This window comes from Sparus aurata, chromosome 22 (assembly GCF_900880675.1).
Source record: "Sparus aurata chromosome 22, fSpaAur1.1, whole genome shotgun sequence".
In the NCBI taxonomy this organism is placed as follows: domain Eukaryota; kingdom Metazoa; phylum Chordata; class Actinopteri; order Spariformes; family Sparidae; genus Sparus; species Sparus aurata.
Genome location: NC_044208.1, coordinates 27,498,612 through 27,510,949, shown reverse-complemented (window position 1 = coordinate 27,510,949; position 12,338 = coordinate 27,498,612). Strand labels below are relative to the sequence as shown.

The 12,338-nt window shown below is 45.6% G+C and overlaps 1 protein-coding gene across 1 annotated transcript in view; it reads left to right on the top strand.

Moving 5' to 3' along the window:
- Window positions 1-1,072: 1,072 nt before the first annotated feature.
- Window positions 1,073-12,338, top strand: part of LOC115573857 (forkhead box protein N3-like) — an 85,500-nt gene continuing 74,234 nt past the window's right edge. The window contains 1 exon segment of the mRNA XM_030404903.1: window positions 1,073-1,459. The gene's annotated coding sequence lies outside the window, so the exon portion shown is untranslated.

The window sequence follows — 12,338 nt, the reverse complement described above, 5'->3', positions numbered from 1 at the left end:
ACTATCTTTGGAAGTGGATGAGCCTCATGCATATGTATGTGTGTGTGTGTGTGTGAAGGGGTGTGATCTTGGATGGGTATTCACACACACACTCACACACACACACACACACACACACACTCACACAGTATGAAAGGTGTGTTTTTTTTAAAAGGCTGCACAGATGAACACGAGAATGTGATTTTTCTGACCCGGCAAAAAACGAGTCAAACAGAGCTCGGAGAGAGAAGATCACGTGCGGAGGACATGTCCCCTCCATCCTCCATCCATAATGGCTCCTACACCCCTTTCGCATGGCTCTCTGCCTCCTTTTGCTGTTGCCATAGCGACCACTCGGGGAAACAGACTCAACACAACTTACTGACAAAAAAAAGAAGAAGAAGAAAAAAAGAAAAGCCCCTTACATTTTTTTTTTTTTTTACCTTTTGGATGTTAACTGCTCTGAAAATGAAGCTGAGACTTGGTTGAGCAGCAGCAAACATTCATCTTCTTCTTCTTCTTCTTCTTCTTGTTTCTCAGTTAAAAACTGAGAACAGATTTACAGAGTCTGCACAGCTTCTTCCTTGATTTGTAATTATTTTTGTGGTGCATGGGGAAGTTTTGCACAACACAGTAACTGCACATAAAGTTGTCCCATTTCATTTGCATTTCATTTAATTTGTTTTCTAAGTTTTTGCTTTATTGTGTGATAATGTTAGGAGTGTGTGTCTGTGTGTGTGTGTGTGTAGACATCTGAAGTGTCTCTTGATTTTGTCAATAATGCTGTTTAGCTATAACACACCTGGTTAGAGGTGAAATATATCCCAAGGTGCAATAATGACACTGGTGACTCGTCTTGTCAGGATCCTAGACGATCTTTGTCTTTACCTTCCGTACACAATAGCATTCTTTCAGTGAACACGACCGGCGCTAGGACCCAGGGCGGGCGCCGGGGGAAGTCCTCTGCTGCTGGCGGGGCAAGGCAGAGCACAGAAACACACACACACACACACACGTCCACGCACACACACACACACACACACGTATACACAAACACACACACACCGAGCTCCTCTCACAGAGGAGAGAGAGAGAGCGCAGAGAGGGATAAACAGAGGGAGAGAGAGAGAGAGACTATAGGAACGCAGCGGATCGTGTGTGTGTGTGCGCGCGAGCGCGTGTGTGTGTGTGTGTGTGGAGGTACGCTCGCTCGGTGGTTAGAAACGACTGGCGGGGCGGATATGGAGGGGCTCGGGAAAAACGCTGGGAACTGACCGAGCACCGAGACGAAGAGAGGGGGAACGAGAAGAGAGAGAGAGAGAGAGAGAGAGAGGGAGAGGAAGGACGGACGGACAGCACGGAAGGAAGGAAGGAAGGAAGGAAAGGAAAGGAGGAGAGGAGGAGGAGAGAGAGAGAAGTGTGACAGAGGAGAGGAAGATTGTGAAGAAGGGGCTCGTCTGGAACACAGAAGGATCCTAAGGTGACTTTATGGGGCTTTCATGGCTGCATGCGGGGTGTGTGTGTGTGTGTGTGTGTGTGTGTGTGTGTGTAGAGAGGGGGGCATGTGTGTGTGTGTGTGTGTGTGTGTGTGTGTGTGTGAATGCGTGGTGTTGACATGTGCTGCATGGCTCTGCACTTTAAAGGGAAGAGTGGAGGTGTGTGTGTGTGTGTGTGTAGAGAGAGGGGGCATGTGTGTGTGTGTCTGTGTGCAGCCTATATATATATGTGTGTGTGTGTGTGTGTGTGTGTGTGTGTGTGTGCGTGTGAGAGAGACTTTTTAGGGTTGTTTTTCCACCAGCTAAAAGGGGCCAAAGTGTGTAAAGCGAGCCGAGCTGACCGCTATAAACTGGAGTGAAGGGATCAAAAGGAGTGGATACTTTTTAAGGGAACGGCGTGATCCCATTCCAACACACACACACACACACACACACACACACACACACACACACAGAGCGACACACACACGCACGCTTCTCAGGTAGGCTACTTTAAGTTGAGCTTAGAGAACAACTCTTTTGCACTCCCTTTCCTTCTCTCTCTCTCTATGTGTGTGTGTGTGTATGTGAGTTTTTAGTGCAGCAGGTAACACACACACACACACACACACACACACACACACACACAATCTTTGGTCGCAGGTTGCAAAGGAGCAGCACTGGATGTAGGCTATTATTTTTGATTCCGGAAAGCTCGGTTGACATTGAACGTGGCTTGATAAGTAGTAGCAGCTTTTTATGTGTGCGTGTGTGTGTGTGTGTAAATGAGTGTGCGTAAACATGTGTGTGTGTGTGTGTGTGCCATAGACGGCAAACAGGTTGAGGAAGGCAGATCTGATCAGACGCACAGCAACAGAGGAGAGAGCGTGGCACAGGCTGAGCAGCAGCACATTGGATTACACACAGACGAATACACACACACACACACACATGCACACACACAAGCGCCGTGGCCAGCAGAACAGCTGGGAGAAATGTGTGTGTGTGCGCGTGAGTGTGTGTGTCAGTGCCTGAGAGCGTTTCACTTAATGCATGCGTCTGCCGTCGCACGTGCAGGACTGTTTGCTTTTCTATTATCTTTCTTTTGCTACTGTGTGTGTGTGTGTGTGTGTGTGTGTCTGTGTAAATATGTATGTGCGGGGAAAAAGAAATGTTCTGTCATCTCTTCAGACAGACGGCGTGTGTGTGTGTCTACCTCCATCTCTCCCCTCCCCTGGTCTGGAGGCAGCAGGAGGAGGAGGAGGAAGAGGAGGTGGAGGAGGAGGTTTTTTATTTTTTTATTTTTTATATTTGGTGGATGGGGAGGGAGGGGGAAAAAAAAGCAGATCAGATGGCCGAGAATCAGGCAGATGAGAAGATTAATTCCAGTCGCGAGAGATGAAATAGAGACGGAGAGTAAGAAAAAAAAAAAGGGAGGGATGATGGAGGTTTTTAAGGGACAGCAGGAGGAGGAGGAGGAGGAGGAGGAGGAGTGAAAAGCAAAGCGGAGGAGATGGAGTGAAGGAGACGGGGGCTGACATGCTCTCTCCGGGAGAGCTCATTCATAATTCACCTCCGTGGCAAACGTTCATTCACATATTGACCCCCCATGGCTGCGCTCAATGGAGTTCTCGCCCCTCCACCTCTCGCTGTCTCTCAATGGACGCCCCCGTGGCGCCACGTTCAGTTAGCCCGCTTCTCTTTCACTTTGGAGACAGTTGAGATTCTGACAGGAAAAAAAAAAAAAAAAGAAGCCCGCACTGTTCTTGTTTGGTCCTTTACGGCTCCTTTTGACACGGGCACTTTTTTTTTTTGTCTTCTTCGTCGTCTTCTTCTTCAGTCGGACGCTTCTGTCGTGGGATTGAATTGTGTAAATTGAATATTGAATTCAGACTCCACCCCAGACGCAGATAATCGGTATGGATGGCTCGGTGGGTTGGCGCTCTCAGCGCTCAACTGTTGTTGGTCGGATTTCCCTCAACACAGCTAAAACAGCCCGTAATGGATCTATAATTCATGTGTGAATGAATTGAACCGTCTGTGTTCTGAATAAAAGCATCAGAGAGGTTTTTTTTTTCTTTCCTGGATGCCGGAAGCATGATTTATTCAACGTAAATGCTCAAAAGTGGCTGTTTTTAATATTTCTGATTGTGTTAAGCAGCGTCTGGAGCTACGCTGAATCCCCCGCCGCTGCGCGCAGGTCAGCTGTGGCCCCTGAGCCATATGGTCTGTAAAATGCACAGTCAGAAAAAAAAAAAAAAAGAAGTGAAGTGCAGCGAGAGGTAAACACTACAGGAGTGCGCCGTATCAGCAGAAGTTGTAAAAATATCCAGACTTCTTGACTTTTTGGGGCTATGATGGACTCAGTGTGCAGTGTGCTGACATCACGGCGTCGTCGTATCGTACAAGTGAGTTAAACGCGCAGTGATGTAAAGATGCAGAGTGGAGCGCCTCTGTCTTTATGCGGTACATCGTGGTTAACTGCCACCGCCGTCGTCTGGGGTTTTATTCCCACCGGATCCAAGCACGCTAAATATAGCTAAACTAATTAAAGGTACCCGGCCCCTCTCTCCATAAAGAACAAAAATCTAAAATTAAAGCTGCTCTAGTCGTTAAACATTCAGTGCTGGATCAGTAAAAACTTGCTGATGAAATAACCTCGTCCATAAACAGACAAACTTTATCGACAGTCCCAAAAACTTTTATCTCACGGATCGCTGTGACCTGAAGTCAAAGGTCGCCTGGCCGACCAGAACATTCGTAGGCTTTATACAAAGGAGTTACGTATCTACTTAGCTTTGTCTTTCATTAGCCTGCCTCTAGTAAGCCCTGCCTGTCGTTAGCTTTGTTTTTTGTTAGCTTTGGTTTTTGTTAGCCTTGGTTTTTGTTAGCCTTGGTTTTTGTTAGCCTTGGCTTTTGTTAGCCTTGGTTTTTGTTAGCCTTGTCTGTCGTTAGCTTTATTTTTTGTTACCCTTGCCTGTTGTTAACTTAGGTTTTTGTTAGCCTTGCCTTTCGTTAGCCTTTTCTTCTGTTAGCCTTGGTTTTTGTTAGCCTTGCCTTTCGTTAGCCTTTTCTTCTGTTAGCCTTGGTTTTTGTTAGCCTGGCTTTTCGTTAGCTTTGCTGGTCAATAGCTTTAGTTTTTGTTACCCTTGCCTGTTGTTAACCTAGGTTTTTGTTAGCCTTACTTTTCGTTGTTAGCCTTGCTAGCTTGTCCCCTTGTGACATAAGAGGGCGATCGCAGAAACACAAAACTTGTATTTGTAGTTGAAAAACAAACAAACTCTGTATGTCAAACACAAAAATTTGGTAAAAGTTGTGAATCAACCTGCAGTTTTTATTTAGTTTAACAAAGCTGTGACTTTTCATTGTGATTCAAAAGTAATCAATGGAAAACATTCAAATATTAATACAATAATAATGACAGAAACAAACAATACATATTTATCAAGCCAAGTTCCCTCCAAAATATAATAACATACCCTTCGTGGGAAGGAAGAATGTGAAGTAAGTTTACAGCACCTCCTCAATGTTTTTGCTAATTAGCCGAGCTAGCGGTATTCTGTCATGCAGTTAGCTTCAGGTAATAAAACAGCTAACACAGCTCTCAGATTTTTACACGGCGCGTGTCTCGTCTAGTTTCATGCCACCCAGCAAGTTTCATGTAATCCAACATGTCCGCGTGCAAACACTGGGTGTGTTTTTTTAATCGCTCGCTGCTGATATCGGCCTTCCCTCTACATATCTCCTAAGATAAGTAGCGTTAGCCTGATACCAAGCAAGCAAGTGCTTTGAGTAAAAATATATGTGGGTCCAAAATGTCAAATATGTGAGTTACTTAATGAGTTACATTAAAAAAAAACTTCCTCTCACAGTGTTTAAAACTCTGAGTTGACAGTGAGCGGGGAAGAAAACAGGGTGTTTTTTAATACCGCTGCTTTATCGTTTCTTGTTCCAGCCTCTGATGGGAAGTGGCATTCGATTTGCTCTATAATAAAGAGAGGAAAATGTGCAGGACAATAACTTAAATATATGACTTTTGGTCTCGCATTGCATTTCTTTCTCTATAAATCAGCTGGATTATGCTGCACGGGAGATTTTCCCACAATCTTTGTTGCTCCGCCACTTTTTTCTGTTTGGTTTTCAGAGCGATTAGCTAATAAGCTTGCGGTCACAAATCAATTTTTTAATAAGTTTTTTGTTTTTTATAGGTGACCTGTGCCTGTCAGGTAATGATTCACGTGTTAAAACAACCAGGAAAGAAAAGAAAAAAAAACAGCCAGGTTTTAAATTTGCAGTGGAAACACAGCCGGGATAAGTGGCCAAGATGGCTCAGAAGAATAATGCTCCTCTGTATCCCCCAGGTTATAATTGTCTTCAATAGGCCTCCCGCTGATTTGAAATGGACTCATTGTCCACAGTGCCGGGCACCTCTGCTCAATTAGCCTCTCTGTACTCAGCCGTGCAGAGCTGCTGCTGCTGCTGCTGCCGGTCGCATCCTCGCACCGTGCCGCGCAAATGGGGCACTGACACGCGCATCGAAAAAGACGTCAGCTGGTGTAAAAATAGAGCTTATAAATGGGGGGAAAAAGTGTTTTATGTTTACAAGGGGTGATGTCATGTTTGGTGTAGATCCATAGCTGACGAATCAGGAGGGCAGCTGTGGCGAGCATCGGCCTGCTCGGCTCTGGCGCGGCTATCTGGTCGGTTTTCCTTTTAAAGGAGCAGAGTTCAAGGAGTTCTGGTTTGTGTGTGTGTGTGTGTGTGTGTGTGTGTGTTGTTTTCAGCGGCGGAGGCATGCACACGGTGACGCTGCTCTGGTTGCCAGGCAACACAGGAACGTGGGTGGAAGGATTTCCTGTCCTTAGGAAGCTTTGTTTATAAGTGGGGGGGAGAGAGAGAGACTGAGTGTGTATGTATATGCATGTGTGTGTGTGTGTGTGTGTGTGTGTGTGTGTGTGTGTGTGTGTGTGTAGTTCAGTGTGCATTTCAGCAGTATGCTTGAGTGCTTGTGTGTTTTTAATGCACTCTCTGCCTCAAGTTAAAGTGCGAGAGAAAAGTCACTTAAGACACACACAGACAGACACACACACACACACACTCTCTGTATACAGTGTGCACACAGAGGAGAGGCAAAAAAAGGCCCTTTCTAGTCTGTTGAGTTGGATTTGCGTTGCATAACTCCTCCAGCCAGGTCTGCTCGCAGCGCTCTGTCTCCTCCTCTTCTACCCGAACACTCTCAACATGTCACGGCCGCCCCGCTCACGCCAGGCCGCCTCCCGCTAATGATGTCATCAGCATGCCTCATTTTATGTCTCCTCTCACACATGAGATTGCAATTATGTGTTCTTGCCCCGCATGCGATCACACACACACACACACACAAACACAACACACACACACACACAGCGTGTCTGTCCTGCAGGCGTTGGACGCCGTGATTACGTAATTTGACATTGAGTGAATGGGATGACGTCAGCTTGGCTCTCTGTGACTCGCCTGTCTTTCTGGCCAGCTACAGTGATGTCATAAGTGGATGCAGCCATACACTGTGTGTGTGTGTGTGTGTGTGTGTTGGCATGCATAATCGTGTGTGGAGACAAAAATGACCTCAGGAACCATCTGATTTATATAATGTGTTTACTCCTCCTCCTCCTCTTCTCCCCTCGTCGTCCCCCCTTAAAGTGAACAGACTTCACAGCTAATATTTCCTTTAGTGTTCTGTGCGTGTTGTTTTTAGCAACGCCAGGCGGTCGGAGACGCTCGTGCAACGCGAGCGCGCAGTTTGCAGCCCCTCGCGGGCGGCTTTCTCTTTTTGGAAATGGATATCCCAGTGTCTCGCAACTGGTAACTCCATCGCCCTCGTGGCCCCCTCAGTCTGCGACTGTCTGACCTTCGCTGATTCTTATCCCGGGTACTCGCCAAAAAAACAATCGCAGGCAGGCAGCGAATGAAAGGAAGAAGGATGTGATGCGAGGGGGTCGTCTCCGCGGATATACTGTACGTGCCAGTTTCTTATTTTAACAGAAGGAAAACACAGCGTCATGGAGGTAGAGGAGCGATTTGGTGGTCGGGCTTCTTAAGCGCTCCACAAAAATATCTGTTTTTAGCTCAGGCACAGAGGAAGAGTGCTCTATTTGTGTCTTGAGTTGAACAGGCCGCCTGTTGTGTTCTCCAAGCGTTGTGGTTGAAACTCTGAACATCAGCCAGCGTTGGATGGGAGAGCTGGGAGGTTTTTAACAGACCTGAACACACACACACACACACACACACACACACACACATAAAGAGACGCACAAACACTTTTTTCTTTTTGTCTTTCTGCTGTCCTCTCCCACTTTTTCTCTCTCCAACCCGCAAACCCGACGGAAACCAAACCTCACGGTGACTTAACGGTTCAGAAACTCTGCAGCAACACACGTACACAAACAGTTTGAACACAAACACAAAATATGCAGATTTTCTCCCCCTAATAACCTGATTAGCGTTCGCTCCGTCCGGCTAAGACCAAAACCACAAACACTCTACTGTACGTTCCCACTCAACACATACACACACACACACACACACACAGCTTAACACTGAGCAGGATGATTTGACACACACACACACACACACACACATGTGTGTAAATAAACACAGAAAAACAAAAGCCACACATAACCCTCGAGGTCATTAACAGCACAAGGAAATCAGAGATGCCTTCCAAATGATGTCTGGACGTCATTTCAACAAGTAACAGTTGGACGTAGACACACAACTCCAGTAATTGTATACATATGCACACGAACACGCACACACAAACACACACACATGCACACTCTTAACCCCCCCACCCCCCAGGAGTCTTAGGGCCTTAGTCAGCGTCTGTGTGTCCATGCGTGGGCCTGTTCCCTGGCAGTGTGAGGGGAAAAAATACCTTCCCATATGATGTAAACACCAAAGTCCCTGAGTGTGTGTGTGTGTGTGTGTGTGTGTGTGTGTGTGTGCTTGTAGGCTTTTATGTGTGCGCGTGTGTGTGTGTGACTGGCATTCTCCGAGATAGGATTCGCTCCCTGTGACAGTTTTCCAAATTATTCCACAACACTGTGCACTTTCTTTTTAAAGATAAGTTTCTCTGCCATCTCCGCTTTGTTCCACTGCACACAGTGGAAAGAGACGGAGGAGGCAGACGGGGCTGACATGTGACATCACTAACTAAAGCGAGGAAGTGAGGTAAAGAAAAACAAGACGCCGGTTGCTTTTGACTCAATTTAAAAAAAAAAAAAAACGGCTTTATATCGATTTTGCGACGGTTGAAGCGCGCGCGGCATTTTTGTTTTGAGGAATGCTGAACGAGTGAGCTTCATTACTTTGACTGTTTTAGAGAAAATATAATTACAGAGGAACCTCGGTTGATTCTTTTCTTTTTTGCTTTGGTACATGACTCACATACTCAACAATGTGTAATGTGGGTTTTGTAAGCTGGCTGTGCTCGTCGTCGTAATGCAGCTGATTAGCAGATCGGGGCTAAAGTGATGCAGCAGCAGTTACATTCTGTTTGTCTGTCGCGTGAGTCAAGATCCAAAAACACTCGCTCGGACTACATTTCCCATGATGTAACTCATCAGCATCCCCCCCTTCCCTCCTCCACTAGTCTCAGGTGTTCACTGGCTCCAGCTCTGACTGGCTGTGACGAAAAAGTGCACGTGGACACGCTAAATGGCACCAGACGCGACGCTGTGACGCGCTGAAGTGAAGGAACGTTGGCTTGTTCGTTGCCTTTGTCGGGTGCATCTCTCACTCCTTAACCACTTCCGTCAAGCATAATGTCTTGTGTAATTAGTCTGATGAGGTGCACGATCCGCTGCTTTCTACTGTGAGCTGTATTTCCTGTATGTTTGTGATGGCGGATGTACGCGGACCCTGATGACATCATCAGGGTGGACAGAGGGCCGTGCAGAAGGACAGAAGCACTGTTTTCCTGGGCCTTTATCCCAGTCGGAGCCCTTTTAATATCGTTTAATACGGTATATCTGCCAACACTGAGTCTTTGGCAGATACAATACCGAGTCGGACACTGCAGCCTTCTGAATTCAGCCCAACTAGAGGTCTCGGTTCAGTAATACGAAGATGATTAGCCTCATTACCGGTATGATATTAATGAAAGATAAACTGATGCAATCGGCTCAAGAGAAGACGTGGGGAGAGTTGTCGGGACGACTTTCAGCGGTGTTACAGAGTGAAGTTCAGTTGGAGCAACAGATTAATACGCTTCGAGGTTTATCAGACAGTTTCTAAAGCACACAGACAGGATTTTAAAACACAGCAGCGGCTTTTTGACCTTTTCTTGACGTTCACAAGGGTATAACACTCTGTCTGGCCATATCACGGAGGTGCTAGCTTAACTTTTTTCTGGCCGGACAGCCATGCATTTGTTTCGCTGGAGCCCTCTGCATGCACACAAGCAATGTGCCGAGGAGCTGGCTGTGTTTTTTTTCACACTGGGGTCAAATCAAGTCAAGACTAGAGGATTTAGTTTACTGTCATTTTCTTGCATTCATTAAAAAAAGAAAGGTGAACTGCTGCTCCTCCCAGCCCACAGCAGTGTAACCAAAAGGATTAAAATAAATATATTTCATGTTTTTTTTTTTTACCTAGAAACGTTGCTACAGAAGCCCAAAGTTGTCTTCCAGCTCAGTGTTGATGATGTGAGACACCGCTGTGCACAAAGGGATGGAGGCAGCGAGGACAGGAGCCTTGTTCCTGTGATAACCTATAAAGAATTCAGTGCACAGATGGGCTCAGCTACCTGCAGTCCTGATGAAACACACTTTTTCTCGGTTGTACTCTTTTTTTTCTTCCTGTTACTGTATTCTGTGTTTGCTAACGTTGACCGCGGGGGCTTGCTTTACAGGGCTTCACAGGGCCGCGGGGGTATGGCAAGCCTCCAGGGACAATATTGGACAACACGGAAAAGTAAAGAACGAACTACATCAGCTCCGGTTAATGAGGAGCTGCAGCTAATGATTATTTTTCATTATCGATTGGGTTGATCGTTTAGGCCGCGTTGCACTAACTAGGGTGAATTAAAGAAAACAGATTAAATTCGCTGTCTAACTTTGAATTATGTTGCACCGAACTTTGATTAAAATCCAGAAAGATCTGATCATTTAAAACCCCAGTTTAATTTTTTACTCTAAACCTGGATTCAGTTTCATTCTGTTGCATCATAACGTTATACTCTCACCCTTTATGAATTTAGCTTGTACATGAAGAGCTTTAACTTCTTTAATGGATTGAGAAATCAGATTAATGAAGTTTAATGATGCTGCTGAATTTGTGTCAAGAACGTTGAACGGGAAGACCGGACCATCCATCAAACAGGGCAGTGAAAGAAATGCAGCTCGCTAACTAACATGGCTCCATAAATGTACCAGCTTGGTGCGGTGCGGTCCGATTCGGCCTGTCAGTCCAGCGTGGCCTCGTTTTTAACCGACGAGTAGAATATATTAACGGCTAAACACGCTTTCTCGCTGCAGTGTTATCAAGAAATAAAATGCACATTTCTTATTAAGTCTTTCACAATAAAAGTCCCCTGCTATTCAGTCATTTCAAAGCTTTTATTATGAAGCAGAAGCATCTGGAGATGTTGGGTTTTCACCAGCGTTTACTTAATAAGACTCCTGAAACAGCTGAAAACGTAGAGGATGAAACTAACTTGTTGCCAAGCTAGCAAATAAAGAAGCATTATATTAAAGTTACGGAGCAGCTGAAAGAAAAAAGGTTTTCCCCGCCTTTATAACTTTAAATTATTTTATTAAATTGTGTAGCATCTCCATGTTGACTAACCTCCGCTTCATTGTGTTTTACATCGGTTAACTCTGGTTTTACTGGAGATTTCTTTTATTTTTTATTGTGCAACAGAGCTTTATTTTAAACCTGGATTGTAAAACTACTGTTGCTCTAAAGAAATTGTTAGAAGTCATCACAGTTACTCAAAGCTGCTGAACGATGCCTTCAAATCGCTTCATTTATCCAACCAACAGTCCAAAACCCAAAGACTGTACTTACTTTATGACAAAGAAAGCAGTAAATCCTTTCATTGAGGAAGCAGGAACCAACAAATGTTGGATGCTTTTGCTTAAACCATTGATCAGTTATCAGAGTAGTTTGCCTTCGATCGTCTGCTCGCTGCAGCTCTAAACTGAACAGAAGTTTGCTCAGAAGTCTTGGCTTTTTGTTGTTAAATGTGTTGATTTCAAGCCTAAAGCTGATTTAAATCAAGTGCACGAGTCACATCTCGTACCGCTTTCGAACAGGAGCACAGAGCAACCCTCAGCCACGACTGCGAGTTATCTCTTTACACCTGTGAGCACCAGTCGCTGCACATTAACAAGCTATATAGCGTGCAGCTCGCTGTACCCTTTTGCTTTTTTTTTCTTTTTTTTTCTCGCTGCGGCGCGCTAACAATGGTGCAAGATTTATGGTGTCCTATAATGAAGCGGCAGCACATTCAGCACATTTCTGCAGAAACGCCGAGCGCCAGGTGCAAAACAATCATCGAGTGTCGACGTATTCATCATAACTACATTCAGATCTGGTCAACGCTGGAAATGATATGTGCCGTGTGCTTGTTGCTAGGCAATTTTGTCACAATACCCCCGTGACCTTCCGACCCTGCCAAGTCTGGTGTTACTGTCCCCGTCTCACACTCGTGTGCGTAAGTGTGTTATCTGAGACGATGGTGCGACTGCCGCATAGCAACTGAGAACAGCTGTGATTTCCACCGTCGTTGGGACAAGTGTGTGTGTGTGCCTGCATGTGTGTGTGTGTGTGTGTGTGTGTGTGTGTGTGTGTGTGTGTGTGCAGTTTTGTTTGTGTGCGTTTACGTCCGCGTGAAGCCGC